The 7,047-nt window shown below is 36.8% G+C and overlaps 1 non-coding gene across 1 annotated transcript; it reads right to left on the minus strand.

The window, feature by feature from the left end:
* Positions 1-4,159: 4,159 nt before the first annotated feature.
* On the minus strand, positions 4,160-4,267 carry LOC148574325 (small nucleolar RNA R71). The gene has a single exon (XR_015906403.1). It is a non-coding gene; the product is annotated as a small nucleolar RNA R71 (small nucleolar RNA).
* Positions 4,268-7,047: the final 2,780 nt, after the last annotated feature.

Genomic DNA, 7,047 nt, shown 5'->3' on the forward strand with positions numbered 1-7,047 from the left:
TCACTTTAATTCCATTTGATACCATGATGTGTGATGAGCGGATAATTTATACGCTTTTTGGCACTGTTTTTACATAGTTTTTAGTATGTTTTAGTTAGTTTTTACTATGTTTTTATTAGTATTTATGCAAAATTCACATTTCTGGACTTTACTATGAGTTTGTGTATTTTTATGTGATTTTAGGTATTTTCTGGCTGAAATTGAGGGACCTGAGCAAAAATTTGATTCAGAGGCTGAAAAAGGACTGTAGATGTCGGATTCTGACCTCCCTTCACTTGAAATAGATTTTCTGGAGCTACAGAAACCCAATTGGCGCGCTCTCAATTTCGTTGGAAAGTAGACATCCTGGGCTTTCCAGCAATATATAATAGTCCATACTTTGCCCGAGTTTTGATAACTCAAACTGGCGTTTGAACGCCCACTTTCTACCCTATTCTGGCATTAAACGCCAGAACTGGCATAAAAGCTGGAGTTAAACGCCCAAACTGGCACCAAAGCTGGCGTTTAACTCCAAGAAGAGTCTCTACATGTGAAAGCTTCAATGTTCAGTCCAAGCACACACCAAGTGAGCCCCGGAAGTGGATTTCTGCACTATCTGCACTTAGTTATTTATTTTCTGTAACCCTAGCTATTGGTTTAGTATAAAAACTACTTTTAGTGATTTATTTTATATCCTTGATCAGTTTTATGCTATCATAGATCTCATTGTACACGTTTGGAGGCTGGCCTCACGGCCATGCCTAGACCTTCATTACTTATGTATTTTCAACGGTGGAGTTTCTACACCCCATAGATTAAGGTGTGGAGCTCTGCTGTTCTTCATGAATTAATGCAAAGTACTATTGTTTTTCTATTCAATTTAATTCAAGCTTATTCTTATTATAAGATATTCATTCGCACACAAGAATATGATGAATGTGATGATTATGTGACACTCATCACCATTCTCACTTATGAACGCATGCCTGACAACCACTTCTGTTCTACATGAAAACAAGCTTGAATGCGTATCTCTTAGCCTCCATTCCGAAAGATCAGAGTCTTCGTGGTATAAGCTAGAATAAATTGGTAGCATTCTTGAGATCCGAAAAGTCTAAACCTTGTCTGTGGTATTCCGAGTAGGATCTGGGATGGGATGACTGTGACGAGCTTCAAACTCGCGAGTGTTGGACATAGTGACAGACGCAAAAGGATTAATGGATCTTATTCCAACATGAGTGAGAACCGACAGATGATTAGCCGTGCGGTGACAGCGCATTTGGACCATTTTCACTGAGAGGACGGACGGTAGCCATTGACAACAGTGATCCCCAACATACAGCTTGCCATGGAAAGGAGTATGAATGGTTGAATGAAGGCAGTAGGAAAGCAGAGATTCAGAAGGAGCAAAGCATCTCCATACGCTTATCTAAAATTCTCACCAATGAATTACATAAGTATCTCTATCTTATTTTATGTTCTATTTATATTTTAATTATCAAAACCTTATAACCGTTTGAATCTGCCTGACTGAGATTTACAAGATGACCATAGCTTACTTCAAGCCGACAATCTCCGTGGGATCGACCCTTACTCACGTAAGGTTTATTACTTGGATGACCCAGTGCACTTGCTGGTTAGTTGTGCGGAGTTGTGAAAAGGAGTTGAGATTACAATCGTGCGTACCAAGTTTTTGGCGCCGTTGAGATCACAATTTCGTGCACCAAGTTTTTGGCGCCGTTGCCGGGGATTGTTCGAGTTTGGACAACTGACGGTTCATCTTGTTGCTCAGATTAGATAATTTTATTTTATTTTTATTTTCAAAAAATTCACAAAAAAAAATTTATAAAATAAATAAATTATTCTATGTCTTCAGAATTTTTAAGAATGAATTCTAGAGTTCCATGATGATTTGTTAAAGTCTGGCTGGCTGTGAAGCCATGTCTAATCTTTTGGACTGAGGTTTCAACTTATCATCACAAGAGATTGTTGATTTCTATCAATCTTGCTATTGAATGTAATGATCTGCTAAAGCTTGGCTGGCCATTGGCCATGTCTAGTATTTTGGACCAAAGCTTTCACTGAAAGCTTGGCTGGCTAGTAAGCCATGTCTAATTCCTGGACCGGAGCTTTAGACTAACATTGCATGATTCCTGGAATTCTTATTAAAAATTTTGAATTTCCTTATTTTCTTTTTCAAAATTAATTTTCGAAAAATTCAAAAAAATTAATAAAATCATAAAACCAAAAATAATTTGATGTTTCTTATTTAAGTCTAGTGTCAATTTTTAAGTTTGGTATCAATTGCATCTTTTTAATTTCCTAAAAATTTTCGAAAATTCATGCATGTGTCCTTCATAATCTTCAAGTTGTTCTTGATGATTTTCTTTGTTTGATCTTTGCATTTTCATGTTTTGTATCTTTTCTTGTTTTTCATATGCATTTTCAATTTGTTAGTGTCTAAACACTGAAAATTTCTAAGTTTGGTATCTTGCACGTGTGTCTTTTCTTAAAAATTTTCAAAAATAAGTTCTTGGTGTTCATCTTGACATTCAAAGTGTTCTTGGTGTTTATCTTGACATTCAAAGTGTTCTTGCATGCATCATGTGTTTTGATCTTGAATTTTCATGTTTTGAGTCATTTTGATGTTTTTCTCTCTCCTCATTAAAAATTCAAAAATAAAAAAAATATTTTTCCCTTATTCTTCTCATAAATTTCGAAAATTTGGATTGACTTAGTCAAAATTTTTTAAAAAAAAATCTAGTTGTTTCTTATGAGTCAAATCAGATTTTCAATTTAAAAATTCTATCTTTTCAAAACCTTTTCAAAAATAAAATCTTTTTCATTTTTCTTTCATTTTTTTCGAAAATTTTAAAAATTGATTTTCAAAATCTTTTTCTTATTTTTTTTCATATTTTCCAAAATCTTTACTAACAATTAATGTGATTGATTCAAAAATTTAAGTTATTACTTGCCTAGTAAGAAAGGTTCAATCTTTGAATTTTAGAATCATATCTTTATGTTTCTTGTTGGTCAAGTAATCAACTTTATTTTCAAAAATCAAATCTTTTTAATTTCCTTTTCAAATCTTTTTCAAAATAAAATTTCAATCATATATTTTTCAAAATCAATTTCAAAATCGTTTCTAACTTCTTATCTTTTCAAAATCGATTTTCAAATCTTTTTCAATTAACCACTTAACTTTTTGTTTGATTTTAAAAGTTTACTATTTCAATCATATCTTTTTCAAAACCACCTAACTACTTTTCTCTCTACAATTTTCGAAAATCACTAACCACTTTCTCAAAAATCTTTTTAATTAAGTAATTTATTTAGTTTTCAAATTTTATTTTGTTTCTCTTTTTAATTTTCGAATTATAACTGTTTTTTTTAAATAAAAACAAAAATATTTTTCCTTTTATTTTTAATTATTTTCGAAAACTCTCCCTCTTATTTCTCTCTATTTATTTATTTATCTACTAACACTCCTCTTCTACTCATAATTTGAACCCCCTCTTTTTCTTTGTGTTCGAATTTTTCTCTTTTCCTTCTTCTATTCTTCTCTTCTTCTACTCACATAAAGGAATCTCTATACTGTGACATAGAGGATTCCTCTTCTTTTCTGTTCTCCTCTTTTTCATATGAGCAGGAACAGGGATAAAGACATTCTTATTGAAGATGATCCTGAACCTGAAAGGACTCTTAAGAGGAAACTAAGAGAAGCTAAAGCACAACCCTCTAGAGAGGACCTGACAGAAATTTTCGAAAAAGAAGGAGACATGGCCGAACCCAATAACAATGGTGGAGATGCAAGGAAGATGCTTGGTGACTTTATTGCACCCTCTTCTAACTTCTATGGAAGAAGCATCTCAATTCCTGCCATTGGAGGAAACAACTTTGAGCTTAAGCCTCAATTAGTTTCTCTAATGCAACATAATTGCAAGTTTCATGGAGTTCCATTGGAAGATCCCCATCAGTTCTTAGCTGAATTCTTGCAAATTTGTAACACTGTCAAGACTAATAGAGTTGATCCCGAGGTCTACAGGCTTATACTTTTCCTTTTTGCTATAAGAGACAGAGCTAGAACATGGTTGGATTCACAACCTAAGGAAAGCCTGAACTCTTGGGAAAGATTGGTCAGTGCTTTCCTTCCAAATTCTTTCTACCTCAAAAGATGAGCAAGCTTAGAGTGGAAATCCAAACCTTCAGACAGAAGGAAGGTGAGTCCCTCTATGAAGCTTGGGAAAGATATAAGCAATTGATCAAAAGGTGTCTTTCTGACATGCTTCCAGAATGGAGCATCATATGTATATTCTATGATAGTCTGTCTGAGTTGTCAAAAATGTCATTGGACTATTCTGCAGGAGGATCTCTTCATCTGAAAACCCCTGCAGAAGCTCAAAAACTCATTGAAATGATTGCAAATAACCAGTTCATGTACAACTCTGAGAGGAGTCCTGTGAACAATGGGATGCCTCAGAAGAAGGGAGTTCTTGAAATTGATACTCTGAATGCCATATTGGCTCAGAATAAAATATTGACTCAGCAAGTCAATATGATTTCTCAAAGTCTGAATGGATTGCAAGCTGCATCTAACAGTACTAAAGAAGCATCTTTTGAAGAAGAAGATTATGATCCTGAGAACCCTTCAATGGCAAAGGTGAATTACACCTATAATCCTTCATGGAGAAATCATCCAAATTTCTCATGGAAGGACCAACAGAAGCCTCAACAAGGCTTCAACAATAATGGTGGAAGAAATAGGTTTAGCAATAGCAAGCCTTTTCCATCATCTTCTCAATAACAGATAGAGAATTCTGAACAGAGCCATTCTGGCCTGGCAACCATAGTCTCTGATCTATCCAAGACCACACTAAGTTTCATGAATGAAACAAGGTCCTCCATTAGAAATTTGGAGGCACAGGTGGGTCAGCTGAGTAAGAAGATTACTGAAACTCCTCCCAGTACTCTCCCAAGCAATACAGGAGAAAATCCCAAGAGAGAGTGCAAGGCCATAACCATGACCAACATGGCCAAACCTGGAGAGAGTGAAGAGGACATGAGTCCCAGTGAGAAAAGCCTCATGGGACGTCCTCTGGACAGAAAGGAGTTTCCCTTTGAGGAACCAAAGGAATCTGAGGCTCATACAGAGACCATAGAGATTCTATTGAACTTTCTTCTGCCATTCATGAGCTCTGATGAATATTCTTCCTCTGAAGAGGATGAAGACATCACTGAAGAGCAAGTTACCAAGTATATAGGAGCAATCATGAAGCTAAATGCCAAGTTGTTTGGTAATGAGACTTGGGAGGATGAACCCCCCTTGTTCACCAATGAACTGAGTGCATTAATGAGGCAGACATTACCTCAGAAGAAACCGGATCTCAGAAAATTCTTCATACCTTGTACCATAGGCACCATGATCTTTGAGAAGGCTCTGTGTGACCTGGGGTCAGGGATAAACCTCATGCCACTCTCTGTAATAGAGAAACTTGAAATCTTTGAGGTACAAGCTGCAAGAATCTCACTAGAGATGACAGACAAATCAATGAAACAGGCTTATGGACTAGTAGAGGACGTGCTAGTGAAGGTTGAAGGCCTTTACATCCCTGCTGATTTTATAATCCTAGACACTGGAAAGGATGAAGATGAATCCATCATCCTTGGCAGACCCTACCTAGCCACAGCAAAAGCTATGATTGATGTTGACAGAGGAGAGTTGGTCCTTCAGTTGAATGAGGACTACCTTGTATTCAAGACTCAAGGTTCTCCTTCTGTAACCATGGAGAGGAAGCATGAAAAGCTTCTCTCAATACAGAGTCAAACAAAACCCCCACATTCAAACTCTAAGTTTGGTGTTGGGAGGCCACAACCAAACTCTAAGTTTGGTGTTGAGAGGCCCCAACCCTGCTCTGATTATCTGTGAGGCTCCATGAGAGCTCACTGTCAAGCTATTGACATTAAAGAAGCGCTTATTGGGAGGCAACCCAATGTTATTTAATTATATCTAATTATTTTCCATTGTCATTTGATGTTTTCTTTAGGTTGATGATCATGTGAAGTCACAAAAACAACTGAAAAATCAAAAATAGAATGAAAAATAGCATTAAAAACAGCTCACCCTGGAGGAAGAGCATACTGGTGTTTAAATGCCAGAAATAGGCACTAGACTGGCGTTTAACGCCGGAACAGGGCACTAAGTTGGCATTAAACGCCAAGAAATGGAGAAAAGCTGGCGTTAAACACCAGAAACAAGTAGCATCCTGGCGTTTAACGCCGGAATTGCACTATAAGGGCGTTTTGCACGCCTAAATAGAGCAGGGATGCTAAGTCCTTGACCCCTCACAATCTGTGGACCCCACAGGATCCCCACCAACCTCAACTCACTCTCTCTTCTTCACACATTTTCGTAACACTCTTCCCCAAATACCCTTCACCAATCACCTCATTCACTTTTCCCCAAAACACCACCTAACTTCAAATTCAAAACTCTTTTTTCCCTCCCAAAACCAACCTCAAATACACGAACCTAACCCTCCCCCACTTCTATATATACCCCTCATCACTCCTTCAATTTCACACATCACAAACACCTTATACCCCCTTGGCCAAATTCACCCTTTTCCTCCATCTCCAACATTTTCTTCTTATTCTCCTTCATTCTATCTTCTTTGCTCGAGGACGAGCAAACCTTTTAAGTTTGGTGTGGTAAAAGCATTGCTTTTTGAAGAAATGGAGTGTGGAGATTTTCAGCAAGTGTGCGTACGCACAAGTAATGCGTGCGTACGCACAAGTGGAAAAATTAGCATGTGTGCGTATGCACAGTCCTCCAGCATATGACCTCATTTAATGCAATTCATTGGCAGTGATTTTTGGGCCTCCAGAACCCAATCCAACTCATTTCTGAAGCAATTTCAACCCTAATTCAAGAGGAGGCAAAGAGAGGGCAATTAGGGTTAGCTTTAATAACATGTTTTATGTTATTCTAGAGAGAGAAGCCCTCTCTTTTCTCTAGAATTAGGATAAGTTTAGTTAATTTTCTCTTAGATTGATGCTTTAATTCTTGTC

The sequence above is a fragment of the Arachis ipaensis genome, chromosome B2 (assembly GCF_059453495.1).
Source record: "Arachis ipaensis isolate K30076 ecotype BB chromosome B2, ASM5945349v1, whole genome shotgun sequence".
NCBI lineage: Eukaryota > Viridiplantae > Streptophyta > Magnoliopsida > Fabales > Fabaceae > Arachis > Arachis ipaensis.